The following is a 25,672-nucleotide window of genomic DNA, read 5'->3' as shown; positions in this document are numbered from 1 at the left end:
CGGATCCAGCCCCCAAGCCTTAGTTTGCCTACCCATGAGTTACACCAATATAGTTATCTCCCAACTTCCAAAAGGTATCAACCTTCTACCTGGCTAGCATGACCAGGCTTCTGATTAGCAGAATATTGTCAGCTGTCAGTCAAGTCCCACCTAGGTGCCCAAACACCCTTAAAAGTGGACTGCTGCAAAATGGTCCTTTGTTCCTGTTGACCCCCCTAACTTGCACTGGATGCTTGAAGCTGGTGCTGACAAGAAGTGTAAGTTTTGCAGTGTTAGTCTGGACCAGTGTAGAAACAGCTAGACCAAGATAATGTTTTGTTTCACTTTTGATCTGCATACATGCTAACTTTTATTCTTTTGGATAAACTGCTGAATTGGATTTCTGAGCTGTACTGGTTTCTGAACAGGTTTCTCAGGGGCTGCTTGTCCTGCCACACAGTTTCAACTGTTTGGGCTACGCTACTAGTTGGGACGTGGGTGGCGCTGTGGGTTAAACCACAGAGCCTAGGACTTGCCGATCAGAAGGTCGGCGGTTCGAATCCCCGCGACGGGGTGAGCTCCCATTGTTCAGTCCCTGCTCCTGCCAACCTAGCAGTTCGAAAGCACGTCAAAGTGCAAGTAGATAAATAGGTACCGCTCCGGCGGGAAGGTAAACGGCGTTTCTGTGCGCTGCTCTGGTTCGCCAGAAGCAGCGGCTTAGTCATGCTGGGCACATGACCCGGAAGCTGCATGCCGGCTCCCTTGGCCAATAATGTGAGATGAGCGCCGCAACCCCAGAGTCGGTCACAACTGGACCTAATGGTCAGGGGTCCCTTTACCTTTACTAGTTGCTTAGGGGTCTGGGAGAGCAGGAGGGGAGACGGGCCGAGAATTGGAATTTATCTGGCCTTTTCCCTGCTTCCAAAGAGACCACTGTACGGCAGTGGGAACCCCGTGCTTCTTACCCTAACTCACACATAACTGGGTAGTGACAGCAGAGAGAGAATAGGATCCCTGGTGCTACTAGGCTACCCTACAGGGTTGGCACTGGAGCAGGGGCTGCCCCGCCTTTCCACTGGGTACCACATTTTAAGAAGGATGCTGACCAACTAGAGCCTTCCAGAGGAGGGTGACTAGGAGAGTGAGGGTTCTGGAACCAAATCAGAGAATGGTAGGGTGGTGTGATGGACCAGCTGGATGCCAAGCAGTGGTGGGAAGCACCAGCTGGGGAACTCCAAAGGGAACCCCTGGGGGAAGAAGGCTCAGAATCAGGGATTGGTGGTAGGATGGTGAGTGGTCAGAGGGAGAAGACTGGGAGGAAAGGAGGTGGAAGCTGAAGGGGCAACATGGTTTGGTGAGCAGGAAGAGGCTGCAGCAGAGAGCCATTCAGGCTCTGGGGAAGAAGAGGAGGCAGGAGAGGAGAGGAGCCACAAGACAGGTTGCTGAAGATTGGTCATGCTTGGGGAAAACACTGGAGAGGAGGAGACTTAGGCACCTATGGGAAGGCAGGGACCTTCAGTCCTCGCAACTGCTTCACTGAAGCAAGACCTACTGGAAAGGGCAGCTGGGAAGAGCACTAGGCCTGCACTGTTTTGGTTGCCTTGAATAAAGGGTTAACTTCACGGACACCATGTTTTTATTGCCAACCTATGCTTGACTCTGGCTCCTGACAGGTTGGAAGGGACCCCCAAGGGTTCTCTAGTCCAGCCCCCTGGGATGTAGGAATCACAGCTAAATCCCATGAGGACTAGTTGAAAGTGTTTTCAGCCTGGAGAAGAAAAGATTAAGGAGAGAGATGATACTGGTCTTCAAATATCTGAAAGGCTGTCATGTAGAAGATGTTGCTCCAGAGGGCAGAGCTAGAATTAATGAGTGGAAGTTGCAAGGAAGCAGATTTGGACAGAACATGAAGAGCCTGCTGGATTGGGCCCAAGGTGAATCTCATCCAGAACAGCACCTTCCCCACCTGCAATTCTCAGCAATGGGTATTAGAAGCATTTTGCCTCCAACAGTGGAGGTAAGAACATGGCAAGTTTTTATAAAGCCATCCTAGTTGGTGGCCATAATTCACTTTTTTACTTTATTTTGTCTGTCCTGAATATTGATTCCGCTTCATTGGATGTCCACAAATTCCAGTGTTTTGAGAAAGTGGGGAAAACTTTTCTCTCTCCACTTATTTCACACCATGCATAAATTTATACATCTCTGTCAAGTCTCCTTTTACTTGCATTTTTTTTCTAAACTAAAAAGCCCCAAATGTTGGAACAGGGGTGGCGGAGTTGTGTTATGTGTGTGTGTTTTTTAAAAAAAATCAGAATTTTTTTTGAAGAAGTTGTTTATTTAATCCAAATTAAATAGCTACATCAATAACATTTCACAATGTATGTCTTGTTTCCCTTTTGCTTAAGAAATCCATCCCATCCCACTGCTCATCCTTTATCTCCGTTCTTTGCTGCAACATCAGAGGAAAAATAAAGAAGGAAGGAAATGAAAGAGGCAGCCTGGTGAAGTGCCCTGCCCAAATCCTTAGACTGCAAAACATTCTACAATAGGGGCTCTCTATAATCTCAGGGTGTTCTGTGCATTCTTTACTTTCCGTAGACCATTTTCTCATGGGCAGCAAAAGATAACATCTCTCTCTCTTGTCTGCTGGAGCCTTCTGAACCCCAGCATGCTTAACACAAGCTGGGATAATGGCCTGTCTGCTGTGCTGGCACTGAAGATCCCCACAGGCAAATCTGACACATATGCTGTGGAACTGCAGAATAATAGCCCCATTCTGAGAAGAGGTGATAAGGCGTATCAACCTGGCCATCCAGGCAACGCACTTTGATCTTTATTCATACCATACTGGAGTACCTCTTGGCGATATGTCGGTTCAGCTGAAGTGCCTGGAGTTCTAGGGTCAGGAATGCCAGGTTCCTCGCCCGACAGCCTTGGAAGCCAAAGCAGACAAGTGACATCTGTGGATTGATGTCACCTCGGCCCAGTACAGTCGTACCTCGGAAGTCAAACGGAATCCGTTCCAGAAGTCCCTTTGACTTCTGAAATGTTCAGAAACCAAGGCACGGCTTCCGATTGGTTTCCGATTGTGCAGGCACACCAGAAACAATAGCGAAAGCTGTGCCGGATGTTCAGCTTCCAAAAAAAGTTCGAAAACCAAATATACCCCTTTTGGGTCTGTTTCTTCCATGCTGAAACAGCAAACCAGAGAGCTGGGTCTTTTGAACCCTCTGGACTCCTTGACAATGGACAACTGACCCACAAGATGTGGCAGCTTGAAGGCTTTTTAAGGGGGGATTGGCCACTGCAATGGTGGATGATGCTTGTTGTTGTTTAGTCGTTTAGTTGTGTCCGACTCTTCGTGACCCCATGGACCAGAGCAAGCCAGGCACTCCTGTCTTCCACTGCCTTCCACAGTTTGGTCAAACTCATGCTGGTAGCTTCGAGAACACTGTCCAACCATCTCGTCCTCTGTCATCCCCTTCTCCTTGTGCCCTCAATCTTTCCCAGCATCAGGGTCTTTTCCAGGGAGTCTTCTCTTCTCATGAGGTGGCCAAAGTATTGGAGCCTCAGCTTCAGGATCTGTCCTTCCAGTGAGCACTCAGGGCTGATTTCCTTAAGAATGGATAGGTTTGATCTTCTTGCAGTCCATGGGACTCTCAAGAGTCTCCTCCAGCACCATAATTCAAAAATTAACCCCACTAAAGAACCTATATCATGTCTGCATCCCCCCAGTCCCCAGTGGGGCTAACAGAAGCTCAGGAAATAATTTATGCTTGAAATACGTAGAAGGACTAAATATTACTACCACTCCTCCAACATCACTGGGCATCAAGAGCTAGGGTTCACAAAAAAATTAACACTTCAGTCATGGGTTGTCATACGCCCGGGTTTCCCAGCACATTTTTACCTATTTTTGGAAATTCCACCCCAATGCTATTTCCAATGGATGAATCCCAGATATGTCTGGGAAATCCCTGATGTATGGCAGTCCTATCAAGAGCTCCCTCTCCAGCAGATGCTTTGAAATAAATTGAAAAAGTGGACTACAACTCCCATCAGCCCAGCCAGCAAGGCCAGGGGTTATTGTGGGAATTGCAATCCAAAGCATCCAGAGATGGCCCCGGGTTAGGGAAGCCTCCCATGAGAAGCCAGTCAAAGAGAGAACAAGTCAGCATCCGAAGGAAGGCTCTCTTTGAACAGTACCTCTGCTTCATAATATTTTTTTATCTCTATCTACATTGATCATATTTCAAATTGGGACAGTTTGAATTTATGAAGCAGGTGTGGGATACCTTCCCCACCCCAGATGTTGCTGAATTGCAGCTTCCACCATCCCTGGCCATCGTCCAAGCTTCCTAGGGCTGATGGGAGTTGCTGTTTAGCAACATCTTGAGGGCCAGAGATTCCCCACTCCTGTTGCAAAGTGTTGCTTCCATGAAACGCTGTGGGTCAGATATTACATTCAGAGCTTGGATGCAGCCAGATCTGACAATTCAACTTGCATCTCTTTGTTCCTTAGACAATTATGGTGAGTTGTCTCCTAGACATTCTATCATCCTGATGAGTTCCATTGCTTTAATATTTGATCAGGATGTTCTGCCACTGGTACATGTAATGAATGAACCTAATGTTCAAGTGGCAATGTAAAAGTCACCCTGATATTTGATGGGACCATTATCTTTGTGGTGTGTATCCCCACCCCCACCCCAATTTGAGAAAAGCTAAGTGCTGTAACGCAGGGGTCACCAAACATTTGGGGCTAATGGGAACATTTGCTAAGTGGGGAAACTGCTGTGGGCATCACACCAGACTGTAGTCAAACATATGCTGCAACCTGTTCTGTTGGCTACAGTGGAATGTTTATTTCAAGCCTAATTTTAGTGGCATGAATCATAGAACCATAGAACTCTACAGTTGGACTGGACCCAATGGGTCATCTAGCCTAAACCTCTGCAATGCAGGAATCACAGCTGGGATGGAGGAGTGGGCAGGAGGCCTACTTGGCACCATATTGGTGACCCCTGCATAGATAGATAGATGATAGATGATAGATGATAGATAGATAGATAGATAGATAGATAGATAGATAGATATAGAGATAGATAGATAGATGATAGATAGATAGATAGATGATAGATAGATAGATAGATAGATAGATAGATAGATAGATATAGAGAATACCCTCCAACATTGCTCCAATGAAAATAGAGCAATGGAATAGGATGTACTATTCCATAATCATAATAATTTTTTATTTCTACCCTGCCCATCTGCTTGGGTTGCCCCCAGCCTCTCTGGGCAGCTTCCAACCTATATGAAAACATAATAAAACATGAAACTTTTTTTTTAACTTCCCTATACAGGGCTGGCCTTCAGATGTCTTCTAAAAGTTGTATAGTTACTTATTTCCTGGGCTTGGGGGGTCACATAACTCCATACCCTCCCAACATTTTTCCAATGGAAATAGGGACGTCCTAAGGAAAAGCGGGACATTCCAGGATCAAATCAGAAACTGGGATGGCTTCTGTAAATCTGGAACTGTCCCTGGAAAATAGGGACACTTGGAGGGTCTGCTGGCCCAGAGAATAGATGATAGATGATGATGATGATAGATAGATATAGATGATAGATGATAGATAGATAGATAGATAGATAGATAGATAGATAGATAGATAGATAGATGATAGATAGATAGATGATAGATAGATAGATAGATAGATAGATAGATAGATAGATAGATAGATGATAGATAGATAGATAGATAGATAGATGATAGATAGATAGATAGATGATAGATAGATGTGCTATTGTGTTCTTTCAAGCAAAGAGATGGTCGTCTCTCTAAGTTCTGGGTAGCTTGCTAGCTAAAGCTACAGAGTCTTATGGTGGGTAGAGTGGACCTAAGCCACCTAGGTTCTTGTGAATAGATCCTGCCTTGCATCTTCAACCAAGCCTCCAAAGATGGCAAGATGGGGTTTCCTAAGGCCAAAGGCCACACATCCTGTCTTTGCCTTCAGACATTTCCTCCATGCTGCTCCAGCTCTCTTCAAATAAGTGAGTGAGCTGAAGTGGGTAAATTCCCTGTGGCGACAGCACAGCTGCCACCTCATGTCTTATTCCTAATCCTGTTCCTTTCATTTCAGCTCAGGCTTTAGTGATGTTGTAAAGTTTCATTTCCACAGACTTCTCTCCTGCCAAGAGCTGTTACATACTCCCAAAGCTCTGTCTCTCTCAGATGCTAAAGAGGCACCATGCCGTTCTTAAACCACCAGGGTTGGGGGGGGTGTCTTTTCTCAAAGAAGTGACTGTCTTGCCCTGGTCTTCGGTGTTCTTAAAAATCTCCCACAAACTGGACGGCTGCAATCCATTGTGTGGATACACTTTCTTGTAAAATGGCATGTTTATTTTGTCACACGTTTTATTATCCTAATCTTTTTCTACGGTGCTCAAAGAGGTAGGCTAGGAGCTTTCTCATTTTATTGTCACATCAAACCTGTGAGGAAGGTTAGGCTGAGAAATGATGGCTTCCTCAAGGCTGCGTGACAAACATAATGACTGAACAGGAGCTTGAGCTGTGGTTCCCAACTATCAAACCCAGAACTGGCACTCATAGGCCAAGAAGCATTCAGAATCTTTAGCTGTCATGCAGAAGCTAGACACTCAGAAATAAATGGATGAGTAAGGCAGAAATTACAAAATAATGTAAGTGATAATGGGGTAAAGAGTCAGACTATGCACTGGTGGATCTGATCAATTCTCGCCAATTTTGAAGATCTAAGAGTGTGACATTTCGCCTCTAATATACGCTTGCCTTCAGGTCTCCATCCACTTGTTCCCACTACAGTCGTACCTTGGTTCTCAAACGTAATCCGTTCTGGAAGTCTGTTTGACTTCCAAAACATTCAGAACCAAAGCACAGCTTCTGATTGGCTGCAGGAAGCTCCTTCAGCCAATCAGAAGCTGCATAAGCCACACCGGACGTTCGGCTTCCAAAAATTGTTTGGAAACCAGAACATTCACTTCCAGGTTTTGACCGTTCGGGAGCCAATTTGTTTGGGAGCCAAGGAGTTTGAGATCCAAGGTATGACTGTACTTTTATCCTACAATGAAAGTGAACAACTTTAATTAATTTGTATTGATGGGGAGCTTGTTGGTTATTTAATGATGAAAGTCAAATTAATTAAAATCTTCATGTGTCTACTTGTTTAAGGCTGTATATTATTCTATTCTTAATGTATATCTTTCCTGAAAGGTTTGCTGGAGAAAATGAGTGAAAAGCCTGTAAGATCAAAACTGTTTTAGTAACTCCGGTTTAGCAAAGTATGCCTTAAGCTGCAAAGCACCTGCTCAAATCTGTCCCATAAATAATTTCAGCTGGCTCATGCCCATGAAAACCCTCAATAATTCTAATAGGGGGGGTTTGTGTGCTTTACAGCCAGAAGCTCAGCACACGGTGATTGTGCTTTATTTTCTTTGAAGGGACTAGTTAGCCTGGTTTCAAGAACACAATGGAGCAGAGTTATTAATTCTGATTATTTGTGGCTTTTAAACATTTAAATCCCTGAGCTCAGCTGCCAATCCACTTGTTACTTCTTGGCAGGAAGTCAAGCGCCTAGTTCAGAGTCATCTTTTTCTTCTTCTTCTTCTTCTGGCTGCCAATAATGCAGTGTTAACAAATTTGTCAGAGTGTATTTATCTGTTGCTATGTCTGTTGTTAGATGAAGAATGCAAAGCTGAGGACACGTTGGCAATGGTACTCTCCCTGTTAAATAGAATACTTGCCGCCTCCCACCACTGCAGGGAAACTGCAGAACATTAGCGCTGCTTTTTCCTCACGTCTCTCCTATCCATCGAAGGCTTCTTTTTCCCAAATGGAACCAACACGGGAGTGGCGGTGACATCCATAAAGCCTATCAAATCATAACGCGGTGCATTCTACGGTATTTAAGATAATGAGACAGAGCTTTCCCCCAGCTTTCTGTGCTCTTCTCAGAGATCTTTCTGCGTCAAAGTACAATCAGGGGAGCACTTACGCCGTCCCATTTTATGAGTCACTTTCAGTCATTCTCATACTTTTGAAAATGAGCTCCAAGAAAGCAAAGGATTCTGTGTAGTGGTGCTTAGTGTGTGGACAACCCCTTCCACTCCGGGTTTTGCGCGTTTTGTTCCTTCCTCCTGCACACGTGGTTCAATTTTTGTTCGCAGTCCTTCGAGTTGGCTCGTCTTTCTAGAAGGATCCAAGGGAGGAGAAGCTTGCATGGTGCTGCTGTTCTTTGAAAGCTCTAAACTTCGATGTTAGCCCATCATCGCATGTTGAAAAGTTGCTTCTGCTCTAGTACTCGGTACAGTGGTACCTCTGGTTAAGAACTTAATTTGTTCTGGAGGTCCGTTCTTAACCTGAAGCACCACTTTAGCTAATGGGGCCTCCCGCTGCCGCCGCCATCCGATTTCTGTTCTCATCCTGAAGCAAAGTTCTTAACCCGAGGTACTATTTCTGGGTTAGTGGAGTCTGTAACCTGAAGCGTCTGTAACCTGTACCGCTGTACTCTGATTCAGGGCACCTGCCCTGATCTCTTGCCTGAGCAGCATCCCAGGATGTGAACAGAAATCACAGTCCACACTGGGCAGGGATGAGGAACATCTACCTGTGGCCCATATACTGCCCTTCCTGCCTCCAGTCTACATGACCTTCAGGGAATTTCCCTGGGCTAGATTCCACATCCAGGGCTAGATTAAGACCTTTAGAGGCCCTAAGCACTTTAAAAGATTTTCATGCCCCCGTATATAACTAATTCAAAACATAAACAATAATAAACTGTTAAGTAACATTTTATTTTTCGAAATGAAACGAAACCTATGGTAAGATGGAAAATAATGTTCATTTTTGTTTGCTTCCACTGTATTTACATTTGAAAAATTTTCTCCTCCTTTTTCTAATTTCAAAGTGGGCAATCAGATCCTCAGAACTAATCTTACATAGCACATCTGCTTCTATACTTAGCAGAGATGAGGTATCCTGCCTGCCTTGTTGCACAGTTGTTCTGCTGGGATTTTTAATATGAGAAAATGAATGCCCAGCGGAGCAATTAGTGACCATTAATGTTAAAAATCTGATGATGGACAATTTCCGTGGTGCCCTCCTTCCCTTGATGCCCGAAGCACGTACTTATTTTGCTTAATGGTTAATGCAGCCCTGGCCACGTCCCTCGCTGACCTTGTTCTGCAACCTCTTTGACCGCTTTTGTCTGGCTAGATTGTGTCTTTGATTTGTGACAATGCTTCTTGCTGGTCTGGATGGAAAGGTGGGTGGGAGGGCAGAAACCTTTGGCTTTGTGGCTGGAACATAGGCTACTGCATTGTTTCCCAACCTTTTCCTGACCCCCTTCTGACCTTGTTTCCTTCCTGTGCCCCCCCCCCATGGACACAGCCAAGGGGGGCAGCTGCCCCCTATAAGAAAAAAATCAATACAAATCTGAGTTTCTAGACCCCCAACAAATATCCTAACTACACCCAACCCATCCTACCGGTGGAAAGGTATCTATTTAAATGTTTCATTTGGAAATAGAACATGTTTTATTTATATTTTTATAATTTATACAAAATGCAATTACATAATAAAATATTGTTGAAGCAGAAAAACACAGAATCATAGAGCTGGAAGGAACCCCAGGGGTCATCTTTCTAGTGCAACCCCCTGCAATGTAGGGAACTCAGATAAAGCATCCATGACAGATGGCCATCCAGCCTCTGCTTAGAAACCTCCAAGGAAGGAGAGTCTGGAACCTTCAGAAAGAGATCCATCTTTCATGTATTATAAAAAGTTAACAACACTTATTTGACCCCAGTTATTTGACACAGGGCGGGAAATCTACAGATACAGTCCAAAAGGCACACAGGGAGTTCTGAATATATGGGAGAATTTTAAAAAGCAAGTGATCCTCACTGACTTGGTGCAAAAAGATCTTGTCAGCCAGAGTAGCCCTGGCTGCTTGGATGAAACACTACAGTGGTACCTCAGTTTTCGAACAGCTTATTTCACGAACAACTTGGAACCCGAATTTTAATTTTTATCATCTACAATTCTGTTTCATTTTATAGTACAGTACATTGATTATTGCTTTCATTTTATGGATCAGTGGTCTCGTTGGATAGTAAAATTCATGTTAAATTGCTGTTTTAGGGATTGTTTTTAAAACTGGAACAGATTAATCCATTTTGCATTACTTTCTATGGGAAAGCGCGCCTTGGTTTTGGAACGCTTTGGTTTTGGAACAGACTTCCGGAACGGATTAAGTTTGAGAACCAAGGTACCGCTGTAGAGCAGTAAGGCCCACTGAACTCAATGTGGCTTTCTTCTGAGGAGACACTTAGTTATTTACTAGATGCAAGTCAGCAGCACCAGATGACCCTGCTCGGCTAGGCACTGGGGTGGATTTCACCCCGCACCTTGCAGAGCCGGGCTGACGCTGCCAATGGGCCCTGCACCCCTCAGCAACATTCAAAGGCCCTGATCCACTAGGTGCTGAGGCGGATTGCACCCTGCACCTTGCAGAGTCAGGCCCAGGTTGCCACCGGGCCCGACACTGGCAGCAGCACAAGCAGCTCCAGCTCGCCCAGCCCTACCCATTGCCACCCCACCACCATACTTACCTGACCTGGGGGTTCTGGATCACGGGCTCTATTGGTCAAAACAGGAGCCTCAGCAATTGCCCTCCCCTCCGGAAACAAACCAGGACTACTAGAAGAAAACACATGTGGCAAAAAGCAGTGTTAGGCCCTGGTGGGTCACCCCCCTTACCTGCCCCCTTACCCGCTTGTGATTGGCCAAGCGGATAGCCAGCCAATCAGGGTTGTTTTTTAAAAAAAAATATTTTTCTTCACTTCTCACTTTCCTCTGTGGCCTCTTAGCCTCACACTGTGGCCCTCCATTTACACAATTTTCATGGATTTGGAATATCCTGGGGGCCCCAGTTGGGAAACACTGGCCTACTGTTCAGCAGTAAGAGCCACACCTTTTGCTCCACCTGCTTGGGCTCTGCATCTGCCAGAAACGTTGCCAACAAGGGAACAGGACCCTTGGGTCGAAAAGGGGTTTCTCACTCTTCACAGAAGGAGATACGCAGCGCTCACTCAAGAAACGCCACATCCCACCTGGTTTTTCCCTAGGACTGTTTCCTTGCTTTTCTGGTTGTGTGCTGGGAGACCTGAGCCAGGAGCACAGAGGCCCATCCTGTGCAGATGTATCCATTCAAATTTCACTGTGACTGCTAGTAAATCCTGGAACAAAGGCTGGCAGCTCCGCTGCTCAGATATCTCTTTGGGAAAGCTAATCTCCCCCTTGTTGTGCCCTGAGCCCTTCTCTCTGGGTAATTGTAGTGCTTGCATTTTAATCCGCCAGATGTGTGTGGTCCGCATGAAGGAGACTGCAGCCACCTTTAATTGAGGAGAGCAGCTCTAGCGGTTTAGGACTGGGATGCCGCATGGCCCAGATGATTCCGTTCTGGCAGTGGCTCACCTTGGGCATCCATCCTTTCCCTCCACCCCCCTAGTCCCTTGGAATGCATTTCCAGCAGCTTATCGCTAATGTACTGCAAGGATGCTTTTAAGCGAATTAACAAGCTGTGTGTGAGGCGTAGCTTTTCAGGGTGGGAAATAATCTATTTTGTAGTGGCCTGCGTCTTTCGGGAGCGAGGTTTTGATGAGCTCAGTCAGTGCCAGTTTAGTTTTATGGGAACTCACTTTCAAAGCAAAGTGTCCTTTCAGCTTCTCTAGTAAGGGGTGGTGGTGACTTCTACCAACCCACCCAAGGCTTTGCCATTGAGGAATGACCTCTTGGGTTTTATAATAAGGCTTTGTCCATTGTTGGTCCTGCATGTTTACATTTAATTAGCCCAGGTGGCCTAAACCTTGCTGCAAGCTGTTTGATAGCCAGAACAAACCAAAGACTTGAGAGCAAACACATCACCAGGTCTGAGGCTGGATGCCAGCAGAGCTTAGAGAATTAGCTCTTTCCAGTGGTGCTTAGGAGGATCCTTATCTTGTGAGTTCACCCAGCTGATAAGATTGCCATGCTGTTACCTTGCATTTGGTAGCTGCCATTAGCCTCAAGGTCAGAAACTGCTCCTAGTGTTTATGTGACATTCTTGGGCATGGGTCTGCCAATTCTTTCCACAGTAGCCTGCTTTGGCCAGTGCTTTCTGGTTCTATAAGCACCCAAGCAAGGAGGTGAAGCGTTGCAGGCTCTAGGACTTGGGACCAGGAAGAACTTTATCAACTGAGACCGGAACTCAAACCTTGTACTATATAACCTGGATCACAGTCTGGACACTGAGGTCCAGCTCCGAGGGCCTTCTGGCGGTTCCCTCACTGTGAAAAGCGAGGTTACAGGAAACCGAGCAGAAGGCCTTCTCGGTAGTAGCGCCCGCCCTGTGGAACGCCCTCCCATCAGATGTCAAGGAAATAAACAACTATCTGACTTTTAGAAGACATCTGAAGGCAACCCAGTTTAGAGAAGCTTTTAATGTTTGATGTTTTACAGTGTTTTTAATATGCTGTTGGGAGCCTCCCAGAGTGGCTGGGGAAACCCAGGCAGAGGGACAGGGTATAAATATGTTGTTGGCTCCGCACTGTGGGAATTGAATTTTGTTAAGGGTTTGTTAAGGATGCTGTGATTTGTAGCTCTTTGAGGGGTCTCCTAACAACACTCTGCACCCTTAAGAAGTGACAGCTCAGGATTCTTTGGCAGGAATTTTTTTTTTTTTTTTTGGTATTTCAAAGCTCTTTTGCTTATTTCCTTGACCTCCTCACACCTCCCCTTTTTGCATTCCCATTTACATAATCAATTCAGCAAATCCTTACCCTCTTTCATTTATCTTGACTCTATATCTTAACATATTATGACTCTATCTTTTCATCCATTTAACAATTCATTTTTGCGTATACTTATTAACTTTTGTTGCTGAATACCCCTTATTGCCAATCCGAACATAATTTTAACATTCATTAATTTTACAATATTTCTGAAGGTAGTCTTTAAATTTCTTCCAGTCTTCCTCCACCACCTCTTCTCCCAAGTCTCGGATTCTGCCAGTCATTTCCGCCAATTCCATAAAGTCCATCATTCTCATCTGCCACTCTTCCAGGGTGGGTAGATCTTGTGTCTTCCAATACTTCGCAATAAGTATTCTTGCTGCTGTTGTTGCATACATAAAGAAAGTTCTGTCCTTCTTTGGCACCAATTGGCCGACAATGCCCAGAAGGAAGGCCTCTGGTTTCTTCAGGAAGGTATATTTAAATACCTTTTTCATTTCATTATAGATCATTTCCCAGAAAGCCTTAATTCTTGGGCACGTCCACCAAAGGTGAAAGAATGTACCTTCAGTTTCTTTACATTTCCAACATTTATTATCAGGCAAATGATATATTTTTGCAAGCTTGACTGGGGTCATGTACCACCTGTATATCATTTTCATAATATTCTCTCTTAAGGCATTACATGCCGTAAATTTCATACCTGTGGTCCACAACTGTTCCCAGTCAGCAAACATAATGTTATGACCGATATCCTGTGCCCATTTAATCATAGCAGATTTAACCGTTTCATCCTGCGTATTCCATTTTAACAGCAAGTTATACATTCTTGAAAGTATCTTAGTTTTGGGATCTAACAGTTCTGTTTCCAGTTTTGATTTTCCCACCTGAAAGCCAATTTTTTTATCCAAATTATAGGCCTCTCTTATTTGATAATAATGAAGCCAATCTCGCACTTTATCTTTTAATTTCTCAAAACTCTGCAATTTCAATTTGTCTCCTTCTTGTTCCAATCTTTGGCAGGAAATCTTGACTCTTGAAGCAGTATAAGAGGGTGTTAAATCTATGGTGTGGGTGTAATCCTGGTGTGGGCTGGTATCTCAGATGTGGGCGCTTATCTCTTGTCCTGTGGGACAAGAGAGAGAGAGAAAGCGTTCCTTTATTGGTAACTGTCAGGAGATAGCGGTGGAGGCAGCAGGAGCGGCTCAGTTAGCACCACACATGGATGCAAGCTGCTGGTGTCAAGCAAAGGCTGCCAGCCACTTAATGACTGTATGTGTTATGCCTAATTGAACCATTACGTGTAGTGCTGTATATAAGAAAACCATTACAACTGTAACTAACGCCTTATCTCGGTGGGGAGGGGTGTTATGTACTGAAGTTCTCACCCTGGGCCAGCAGAGGGATACTGTAGATAGTTCAGGTCCACATATGCAAATAAGGGATCGAAAGTGACGTTCAGTGATTGGATAGTTACAGAAAGTTGTTACAGTTACGTTGTACTGGAGCTCCATATAAGCAGGCTGGCTGAACCCTTCAGTTCAGTTCTGTTCTGCCTGTGAATAAACAAGAGCTGTTTGAAGAATCGCTGTGTCGTCTGATATCTTCACCCACAACTTAACAGTATGCTTTCACAGGTTCCACTGTTTCACCCCCTTCAGGGATGGCATCAGCACCCAGCACTCTTGGACAGCTGCCAGGGCCCACTGGTGCAGTGCTGACCTCAAAACCTTGTCAGATCTCCCTCTCACCTATTTTCCCGGCCTTAAGTTTACTTGGTAGCAACAGCTGGGTTTGGGAAACTTCTTACCATGCACTTTGGGAACAGTAGACTAACAAGCAAGCCTCTAAATTCAGCCACTACTGTCGAGTCAACTCATGGGCAGGAGGACACCAGTGCCAGGGTTCCCAGAAGCCTGGTGCCAGCCCTATAAACTAAATAGAGACATGCAGTATTAGTGCCTGTGATTGGCAGGGAATATGAGGCCTCTGGATTGGCTCAGCCAGGTATAAATAAATTGCAAGATCCTGGCCGCCTACATTTTGCCTGGCCAACAAAGTAGAATTTCCTGCCCTCAACATGCAAGAACAAGACCTGTGTGAAATCTTGCGATTGCAGGAAATTCTCTTTGTCTTACCCGCAGCGCAAGCCAGTCGCTCCGATATCTCCTTCCTATGAAATTATCTCATTTCCAGTGTTAGAAAAAGACAGCTGCCTCCGAGAGCCGGAGTTGAAAAGATTCTGCCCCTTTGTCTCTTTCTCTTTCTCCATTGTACCTAGCACAATGCAGCTGATCTCCCAGTGGTATCTACGTGGATGAAATAAAACAGTTCCTCATTCATCCAAAACCTTAATGCAGAAAAATGATTATGGATAAGAACAGTTTGTCACCTGTGGACAAGCGTATCTCTCCACATTGCCACTTTCTCCCTCTCCCTATTTCTCTGACTGCTCAGCCCTTGCCCAGAAAGAAACCTTTCTGAATGCAAAAGACAATAGGTGGAGCAGAGGTCTTGGGTTTGGGGGCAATTGAAGCCACGCACAACCCCTTAAATAGGAACATAGGAAGGTGCCTTTTTCTGGCACAAAATGTCAAAAGGGCCATTTGGAATGGAGAAGCAGTTGCCAGAGTCATGGCTTAATACTTCTCTTTCCCCCACTGTCCTCACCCTGCTTCTCTATTAGAAATCAGCACCTCCTACAACTTGCACTAGCATTTGCATGTGATGTGTTAGTTATCCTGTTAGGCATAAATCTAAAACCTGTAGTGTGTAAAGCAGCCCTCTAGTGTGGGAGGTGTGCCCTAGAATGATTTGAGAGTGCTGGAGAGAAAAAAGATAGGTGGGGGGCATAAGTAGGACTGTGGAAAAGCAGAGCCATAGCCAGGGGAGGGTCTAGCCAGGGTTTCTGCCCTGGGTGAAGCCTCCATCATAATAATAATAATTTAATATTTATACTCCACCCATCTGGCTGGGTTTCCCCAGCCACTCTGGGTGGCTCCCAACAGAATATGAATAATAATTTTTAAAAAGCAATAAAACATCAAACATTAAAAACTTCTCTAAACAGGCTGCCTTCAGATGTCTTCTAAAAGTCAGATAGTTGTTTATTTCCTTGACATCTGATGGGAGGGCGTTCCACAGGGCAGGCGCCACTACTGAGAAGGCCCTCTGCCTGGTTCCCTGTAGCCTCACTTCTTGCAGGGAGGGAACTGCCAGAAGGCCCTCGGAGCTGGACCTCAGTGTCTGGGCAGCCATTGAGGCTCGCAACCTTCCATCAAATCTGGGCTTCAGCCAACGAGAAAGATGAAAAAGTGAACTGGCAGCCACAAGCTCCATCCTTTCCCTTTCCCCATGAAGCTGAAGAAGGCTCATTTACAATTTGATGCAGGGAGAGGGAGAGTTGGAAAATCTGGAGAGGCTGCTTGGCTCTCCCCAGTGAAGCAGAAGATAGGATCCCCTGTGTGTTTGCTACTGTGTGAGAAAGAAATTCTGGAGGGAGGGAAGCTGAGGAATAGAATCAGTTGGACTAAATGATCCTTGGGGTCTCTTCCAACTCTACAATTCTATGATTCTCTGATCCCTTCAGAACTTTAAATGTATTTAAATAACTAAGGTTGAGTCATTTTACAGACTATACCTGATCCACACACAGGAAAGTAAGGGGTGTGTGAGCATTTTTCCTGCCAGAGCAGTTACCTGGCAAGCTCTGGTCAGCCCGGCTGCATTAGGATTGTAATAGAAGGGCACTTACTACTTTGGATTGGCAAAAAGCATTTCTTCACCTTATATGGAACTTAAAATGACTACAAAATTATAGAAAAATAAATATAAAATATAAATATAAAATATAAAATAAAATATAAAAATAAAAATAAAATTGAAATGAATCTTGTTGAAGCTTAGGTGGGAGTAAATTTACACTCCTTGAAAAAGTTTGCACAGAACCAAGAAGAGGAGTGGGTGGCAAAAAACCTCAAAGAGGCTTTGTTAGACATGATACCAGAGCATTGCTACACAGTGACATGTTATTCTATTATATGTTGGATACACCCGGCCTTTCAGCCAAGACTGGCCTGCAAAGTGGCTTAGACTTAAAATCCATGTGAAGGTGCAATTTAGGGGTGGGTGTGTTTTAGAGGGGAGCAGTCTCTTCTAGCTCCTGGCGGCTGCTGGCACAGTACAGATGCCAGTCTTTTCATCCAGATGGAAGGGGCAGAAGGAGCTGCAGATGGACCCAGGGGCTGGCTGATGATAAAGAGGCTAACCCCCACACAAGCAGCCCCTCTCGCTGATCTGCACAGTCTTTCTCCCCCTTGGCAGTTGATGGTCTGGTCCAGGTTCCAGGCTAATCTCTCCAGCGAGAGGAAGCAGAAAGAGCTGCAGATGGACCCAGGGGCTGCTTGATGGCAAAGCTGATGTACCAGAAGGGGCAAGTGTTGCTTGCCTTGAGAAATATCATACACTGTCAAGTTAGGGCCTCTCCAGATGGTAGCAGAGCCCAGGGCTGATGTAGCGCTAGACCACAAGTATTACAAGAAAGAGGTACCAGCTTCTAGCTCCAGATTTTTTCTGCAGCATTTGCTGTTTGGGACTCTGCCATCCAACCCAGCTGATTATGCTCATTGCCAGTCTGCTCTTTGGACAGACAACAATCAGCAGGAGGATCAGGCACAGTCTCCCTGGATGGCTTCCAGGTATTATGAATGGAATGATGGATGAAGAGGACCGGCAAGGTGGGCAGGCAGGCATTTTTCTCCCTCTCTTGCAATTGTAGGAAGAAGAGTCACCCAACACAGTTGATTGGGGATAGGTTAGAGGCAGACAGGATGAAGCGCTTCTTCGCACAATAAGCATAATTTAACTTATGAGATGGATTCTCAAAAGTTGTGTTGATGCTGAAAGCAACTTTAGGAAAGGATTGCATTAAATTTATGGAGGATAGAGTCCTATAGTGGCTATGAGAGCTAGGACTGCGATAGGAACATACAAAGTTGCTTTATAGTTATGGTGCAAGGCGATGCCAACCTTTTGGGGGTCTGTGGGCATGTTTGCACACTGGAGAAACTGTTATGGGCACCACACACACACACGTATACATACACCACACAGCCAAGCATACACCACAGCCTATTATATTGACTGCACCAAAATGCTTCTTTCAAGCCTAATTTCAGCTGTTTGGGAAGACACTGTGGGCCCCAGGGGCAGCCTTTGCAACTGCCTGTGTACCTTTTGGCACCACATTGGTAGGCCCCTGATATTCATTGGTCCATACTGATCATTCTTTCCTGGCAGTGACACCCCAGCATCTCAGGTCCAGTGGTCTAGAGACGTCAAAGAAGTGTTTCAGTTTAAAGCATGGGTAGGCAAACTAAGGCCCGGGGTCCGGATCCGGCCCAATCACCTACTCAATCCAGCCCACGGATGGTCCAGGAATCAGCGTGTTTTTACAAGAGTAGAATGTGTCCTTTTATTTAAAATGCATCTCTGGGTTATTTGTGGGGCCTGCCTGGTGTTTTTACATGAGTAGAATGTGTGCTTTTATTTAAAAGGCATCTCTGGGTTATTTGTGGGGCATAGGAATTTTTTATTTCCCCCCCCAAAAAAATAATACATATAGTCCGGTCCCCCACAAGGTCTGAGGGACCCACGGCTGAAAAAGGTTGCTGACCTCTGGTAAAGCATTGTAAATTTAAACAGGGAAAACCGGTAGAGGAAAACTGGACTCCACGTCGCCATCTTGTGGCACAATGTTATGTCACACATACAATGCATATACCGTAAATCGCTTTTTCTTTATCAGTCTAGCTCAGTCCCTATTCATCACCTACCACCTGACCCTTTAAATGAGAGATGTCAGGGTCTGACCATGTTATCTTAATCATGGAGACCATATGCTGCATATCACTAAACTAATCTCTATCCAAAAGGGGAATTTCCACATTCTGTGGCAACACCTGGTGAGCAGCTGCTGAAAGCGAATCAATTAGGGTCTCTATGGCCACCGTGCCCTGCTTTTGCCCCTAGCATCTGGCAAGCAGAGAGTTGCGCTGCCTCTGAACACCGAGGTTCCACTTAGCTGACATAGCTAATTGTTACTGATGGTTCCATCCTCTGTGCATATGACTTAACCCATTCTGAAAGTTATTGGTGCCCATTTTGCTGTCCATATATCATCACAACTTCTGCAAACTTCCCAGGGATATCTGGCTATCAGAGGCAGAATACGAGAATCATCTTTGCTTGATGCAGCAAGACTGTCATCATGTTGCTCTGTTTCAAGTGCACAAAATCAAGCGCTCCTCTGTATGGAAGTCCCCCTATGGACCTGGTGCCCTCCAGATGTTCTTTGACTACAACTCCCATCAGCCCCCACTGGCTGGGGCTGATGGGACCTGTAGTCCAACGACATCTGGAGGGCAGCCGGTTGGCAAAGGCTGCCCTGTGGTGTCTTTTCTTTTTCCTCAGTGTGGGGTGGGAGAGCATGTCACTTGCTCAATACCACAGGGATTTAAACATTTCTACTCAGACTAGACAAAAATCAGACTGGTGGGGGGAGTGGAAGCGGAAGCATCTCTTAATTTTTACTGGCAGAGAGATTCCACGGAGTGGATAAATTAGCCATCAACCACTCCCTTATCTACCAGACTAATACAGGAATCACAGTAAGGGGTAATCTGGTGAATGCTCAGCAGGTTTTCAGCAATTACAGAGGAATCCAGTTGGCCCTTTTCACAAAATCCCAAGTCTCTCACCCACCTTGGGGTGCAGAACATGTGAAGAAAGGTCTTAAAAGGGGTCTGTAGTTTGTGTATCAGTCCATTGGGCACACAGACTGAGTGACAAGCGCATTCTTCATATCCTTGCTTGATCATTAGCACTGCAAATTGATTGGAGATTATGACAGAACCCAAATTTATGTATGTTTACTCAGAAGTAAGACCCACTCTGCTCAGTGGGCCCTACTCCCCAGTAACTGCTCATAGGCTTGCTGCTTACAGGGCAATCGCATGCATGTCCATTCAGAAATAAGTTCCACTGAGTTCAGTAAGATTTATTCCCTGTCGGTTGCATTTAGGGTTGTACCCTCAAATTAACAGTTTTAATTTACTGTTTGCGTAATTTGGGAACCTTTGGAAGACTATTGAAGATAACACAATTTTAAAAATGAAATGAAAATGAAAATGAAAACCATCCTTCAGTCTTAGCCTCACAAATTCAAATTTGCCTAGCCCTCCCCGCTCCCAAAGCCCCAACCGGTCTCAGACCAGGCGAGAACATCTGGGGCTGAACCTGGGCAGTTAAGCTAGTTCCTCAGCCCCTTACCTGGCAGCCCCAAGTAAAAACAGGTTATAATAAATACAGTTTTAATTATTATTTTTTAAATCCATCTATTACTATAGATCGTTTAGAGATGCTGTCCTATTTAACTCCCCCCCAATACGCATAGGTATAAATTAAATGGTTCCAAAAATATACAGATGAGGCATTGGGGCTGCGATCCTCTGCACAGTTACCTCGGAGAAACTATCCCATGGAAGACAGCGAGTCTTATGCCTGAGAGTAAACAAGCCTAGGGACTGGGCTGTTCAAATATCTCCCAGTCATCAGATTGGGTTTAGAAATGAAGGGCTCAAATCTGGAACAAAACAAAACAATCTTATTGCTGGAATCAAGCTGGTGTCAAGAATCACATTCCGTGCAGCTCTGTCTGAGCTTATGACATATTGTTGACCAGGAAAAAGCCACGGCAGTGAGGGTGGGCGGGCTGCGGAGTGGGGGGGGGCGCTTGGAGAAATGGGAGGGGAGAAGATGGTTAGGGGGGAGATGCCAAGTGTCTGGCTTGGGGCAGAGGGAGAGTCGGAGAGAGGCAGCCGGAGCCCCCGTTTGGCGGCGCAGTTCCCCCCTGGGGGGGAGGCGGGAGGAGAGGACACTCCGCTCGGCGGGGGTCTCCGGCTCGCAAGCGAAGGGAAGCTTTGCTGCAGCTGAAGGCTTGTGCGGAGCAGCGCCGCTCTCGGCCGCGCAAGGGCGCATCTCCAGCTCTGGCTCCGCCTGCGCCGCGGCGCTGCTTCCCGGACGCTGACCCTCCGCCTACTTGAAGCTCTCCCCACCGAAGGCAGGGGCCCCGAGGCGAGGATCGGCCGAGCCCGGGGGAGGGACAAGGATGCCTGCGCTCGGCTCCCTCCAACTCGGCGGCTGAAGCAGCTTCCTCGGCTCAGGTAAGGCTCCCGAGAGCACCTTTCCCCCACCGGGGGCGCGTGCCGTCGAGGCGCACGGCGAGGACCTCCCGAGTGTCGCCGCCTTCCTCTCCAAAGTATTGGGCCAAACGAAAAAAGAGAGCAATAGCGCGGGTGCCGGAGTAGGGAGCAGCTATCATATGTGGGTAGGATGGGGGGGATCTGAGGGCGAATGGGCGACTCTTTGAATGAAGTTTGGGGAATATGTGGCTCCTCCAGGCACGCCCCGTGGACAGCGCCCTCGTGTGCGCATCTGCTCAGAAGCGAGTCCCCTTTGAACTTGATCCCAAGTAAGCGGCTGTCGGAGGAACCCACTGGGAAGGCAGGCTTCTCAAGCGCCCCGATGCCCTGGGGAGGGGCGCGGGGACAATCTCTGCGTGTTCGGTTTGCTAGACCAGTTGAGTGGACGTCTCCCTGCCTCCGAAATGCCTTTCCCCGGACGGTTGGGCTGCACTTTCTGGAGAGAGAGCCACCTGCTGTGGTCGCTTCCTCCTCCGGCTCCGGCGGCTGACTGAACTTCGCGCTGCCCGGGAGCCACAGGAGCGCGGAGGGAGAGACTCGAAGGAGAGCCAGGCAGTGGCAAACATGAACCCCCCCCCCGGTCTTAAGCATGTTTCCACGCGTGGAAGTTCCGCAGCGTCTAATGGGAGTCGATGCGCCCCGGGTTACACAATGAAACCCCTTTGCCTTCACAATACTTCTTTCTACGTAAGCGGGTTTAGGACTGAGCATCCCTCTAAGAGCCAGCCAACGGTCCCCGGTGAGCCGAGGCGGGGGAAGATGTGGCTGCACATCTTGGGCACTTTGAATTTCTTGAGGGAAAGCGCCTAACCCCACCCCCCACCCCAAGGAGAAGCCAGGAGGGAAGAACAACAATGCCTCCCTCCTCACTCAGGAGGGCTGGGAAGGGGTCCTTTGAGGCTTAGGGAATACAAAAGATTTTGCGAGGGGGGAGCAGGGAGGTTATCCCATTTTACCTGCACAAGCCCCCACCGAGGTAAGTCAGGCAGCGGGACGACTAGCCCAAGATGATCCACAGTATTTTGCTGCCACTCGAGGATCTGAACCTATGTGGTCCAAGGCAAACTCTTGGTGCCTTTCGTCTCTGAAGACATTTGCTTGTGCTTGGCAGGAGATGATGCCTGACACAGAAGTTAAGTTGGATGCAGAATGCAGTCATCACCCAAGCGTGATTTTCCTCTAATCAGTGTTTACAAGCTACCTAGAAGTGTTTTCTTGGACTGGTACCTCTTCTTTAGACAGCAGCCAAGAGGTAAAGGAGGATGGGAGAAAAAGCTGGCGGAGAACTGAGAAAGCTTTACTGTCACAAGTTTGGAGCGAAGCCCAGTTTGCTGCAATTCCAGCCTGGGCTGCCTGGGTCTGCTTGGGCACGGCAGGTCCCACAAGGGATGCTCGGATAGAGCCACTCTCATTCTCACCTGCTTTCATCCTTTTTAGGCTCCATCAGAATTTGGGACAGACTCTGTGTGGCAGCGATGCTTAAAGAGTGTGTGCCATCTGTCGTTCCAGTCTATGGCACTCCTATACCCAAGGTTTTAAATGGCTTTTTGCTCAAATTGGCCTGTAATGTGGAATGTAATATTAACTAATATTGGCTGGGAAGTATATTCGTTTTTTTAAAATGGCTCTTTTCCGCTTTCTGGCTGGCATGAGCTACATCCACTCATGCGCACATGCAGTGCGAGGGAGGCTCAAAGGCACTTTGAGATGTGAAAACTCCAGTCCTGTGTTACGGATGTCTCTCTCCTGCACTTTCACTGCCGTTCGGCCCACGGCCAGACCTCTAATATGTTCCCTGCCCCATGAAGCCATGAATCTGAAGCTGTGGCTTACCTGTTCTGAGACTCAGTGTCACTTGGCGGCTGGTGGAGACATCATCTTTTTGTGCCAGTGGTAGTCAATGTGCTGATTTTCAGGTGTTTTTATAACTAGCTCAGTTGGTAGAGAAGGAGACTCTTAATCTCAGGGTCATAGGTTTGACCCCCACATCGGGCTAAAGGGGGTTGGATTAGATGACCCTTGCGGTCCCTTCCAATTCTATAAATCTATGATTTTACAACTCCCATCATCCCTGACCATTTGACATGCCCTCTGGGGCTCATAGGAGTTAAAAGTCCAGCAACATCTAGCGCAGATTATGTTGGTTACTCCTCCTCTAGGCAAATTAGTTAGAGTTACTCCAGGGCAGTTGCTGCCTCTTTCTGTCTTGTCCTAAACCTGGGGTCCACAATATAGCATCCCTGCCAATGGCCTCTGCCACTCCCGTGTGTGTGTGTGTGTGTGTGTGTGTGTGTGTGTGTGTGTGTTTAAATGAGGGTTTTGGGGGTTGTTGTTGCTTAGTTAGGGGGTGCTGCCTGCTTTTTGAGGGGTGTTGCCTGCTTTTTATCTCTGTTGGTTCATGTGTGAGAATGTAGACCTCCTGTCTATATCTGTGAGGAGGTCTGAGCATCACCAGTTTTTCTTCTGTGAAAAGGATATTTTGTGGAGAGCCATGACAGTTTCTTAGATTTCCAAATGTGCCCCCACTGGTCCAAAAAGATCAGGGACCCCTGCCCTAAACATAAGCTGCAGTTGCCCTGAGGGTAGACTCCTACTTATCTCTGCTTAACAACCTCTCAACTGTTTAGGGCTGGACAGGTAGCTACTCTGAGGTAAATTAGCACCTTGCCTTTTTGAGTGTAGGAAACTAAGGTCTGCCTGACAACATTTTGGTGTCATGCTGACATAAGCTCATGAAGGACACATAGAAGCATAGGAATTGTAGAACTAGCAAAGACTTTTGAGGTAATCTCACCCAGCCTCTGCTCAGTGCCAGAATTTACAGCATCGCTGACAGAAGCCTGTCCAGCTTCTGCTTAAATACCTCTGCATCTTGCAATATATTCCCCAACAACAACATTGCCTTGTCAGATGAGGGTGGGATCTTTCGTTGCAGTCGAAGTGTTTCCCAACTGTGGCTCCTTTCATCCCTCAACCCAGTCTTGACTTCTCATGCTGGCTACCTTATTGTCACACACCGATTCATTAATTAATTGCAGGACTAAAGCATGGAGTTTAAATCATTTTTTTGTTAGAACTGCCTTCCTGTGAAAGGTGGTTGTTTAAAGTCAGCCACAGAAATCTCTTTTATTCTAGGCAATATGTCTAAAATGGCTTTTCAAACAATGTGTGGTTTTCGTTCATGGGAACCTTTCCACACTCCTTTTCTCCCTCCCTTTTCTTTTTGGCATGAAATGTTCTTAAAAATAGCTTCTCGATTCAGTGATACTTTAATGGGTTGGTTAGAAGCATGGAAATTAATTGACTTTTAAAACCTGGAATGAATTGGCTGTTCTGGCTTTGCTGAAGAGTCAAAAATGCCATCGCCTCTCAATTTTGTAGCACACATAAACAATCACAGCTCGGGAATTCCATAATCCTGCTGGGAATGCTGAACGAGGGGAGTGTGGATAATGGCATGAGGTGTGTTTGGGGAGGTTGTACCAATGGCATAGAAGCAGGCAGGTGGTGATGTAAGCACATCACAAATTTCCAAGAACCAGAAAAAACAACTTTGCTGCTGGTTGATGGAGAAATTAACACTTTGCTCATCCTTAACTCTCTGTCTCCCACCCCCCTTTTGAATTCAAATCACACACCCCCAAGGCACACACCCACACCCCACACACCCCGCAAAGTTCCAAATGACATTTGCAGAGGACAAAGACATGATTGGTCCCCTGTTGTGGGGTGCAGATAAAGAGGTGAGGGGATAGAGAAAGGTTTTTTTTGAGAAGGATCATGGGGGTTGTTGCCTGCATTTGCATGCAATCATTAGTTCCCACAGCTGTATCTTCCTTCCTTCCTGCACTAACCTCTTCCCAAAATTACATCACTCTGAAAATCGTCATCTAATTTTCTCCTCCCGTCTGTCTCAGCCTTCCTTGCTCCTTCCTTCTGCAGTGTCTTTTGAGCATTTGGGAAATTATTTCCCCAGAGAGATGTATTACAAGCACTTTTACAAGACAAATCTCTGAGTGTCAGTTTTGCTTTATTCCCCAGCCTTTTCTTCTTCTTTTTTAGATCAAGGCAGCTGCCTCTGAAGGTTTTAGATGTGAGAGACATAAAAGTTCTGTTGGGTCAGAGCTCTCCATGAGTACTGGACAACTCCAGTCAAGCCGGCCCTCACATGTCAAAGAAGCCTACATTATGTGCTGTAAAAAAAAGGTCTACACTTTTATATATATTTATTAAGTATTTTCTCCTCTTAAGACCCACAATTCCAACCACTCAGGTGCAAAGCACAAGAAGATAAAGGGAAAGAAACACTTTGAGAATATCCAGAATAAATGTGGGGGAAGTGGAAGGAGCTGTGCAGAGCACAAAAACTCTGGCCATTGCAAGCCACATTCAGCCATCCTTTGATCCAATAACCTTTGGCATTATGCTTCCAACCTCTTCGGTTAGTAATCATAATGACTTATTTAAAAATATGAAAGCTGAGGACACCAAATCCTAAGGAACTGACTGTATTTCCCACGTGGACATCCGAAATGCAGAGGTGGCGAATATACGCCCAAGCCTTTCTGTAGTTCCAGAAGAGTGTAAGCTATTCTCTTCCTTGTTTGCACTGCAGC

The 25,672-nt window shown here is 46.2% G+C and overlaps 1 protein-coding gene across 2 annotated transcripts in view; it reads left to right on the top strand.

The window, feature by feature from the left end:
- The window catches only part of LOC310765483 (synapse differentiation-inducing gene protein 1-like), a 92,328-nt gene that overhangs the window by 22,821 nt on the left and 43,835 nt on the right, over positions 1-25,672 (top strand). The window contains exon 1 of one of the 2 annotated variants that reach the window (XM_083620496.1): positions 20,617-21,017. The exons of the other annotated variant lie outside the window; for it this stretch is intronic. The gene's annotated coding sequence lies outside the window, so the exon portion shown is untranslated. Of the gene's footprint in view, positions 1-20,616; positions 21,018-25,672 lie in introns of those variants that run through there. 2 annotated transcript variants of the gene reach the window in all.

The sequence above is a fragment of the Podarcis filfolensis genome, assembly GCF_964270895.1.
Source record: "Podarcis filfolensis genome assembly, chromosome: 1".
NCBI classification, from domain to species: Eukaryota; Metazoa; Chordata; class Lepidosauria; order Squamata; family Lacertidae; genus Podarcis; species Podarcis filfolensis.
Note: the sequence above shows the minus strand (reverse complement) of the source record. Positions and strands in the feature narration are given on the sequence as shown.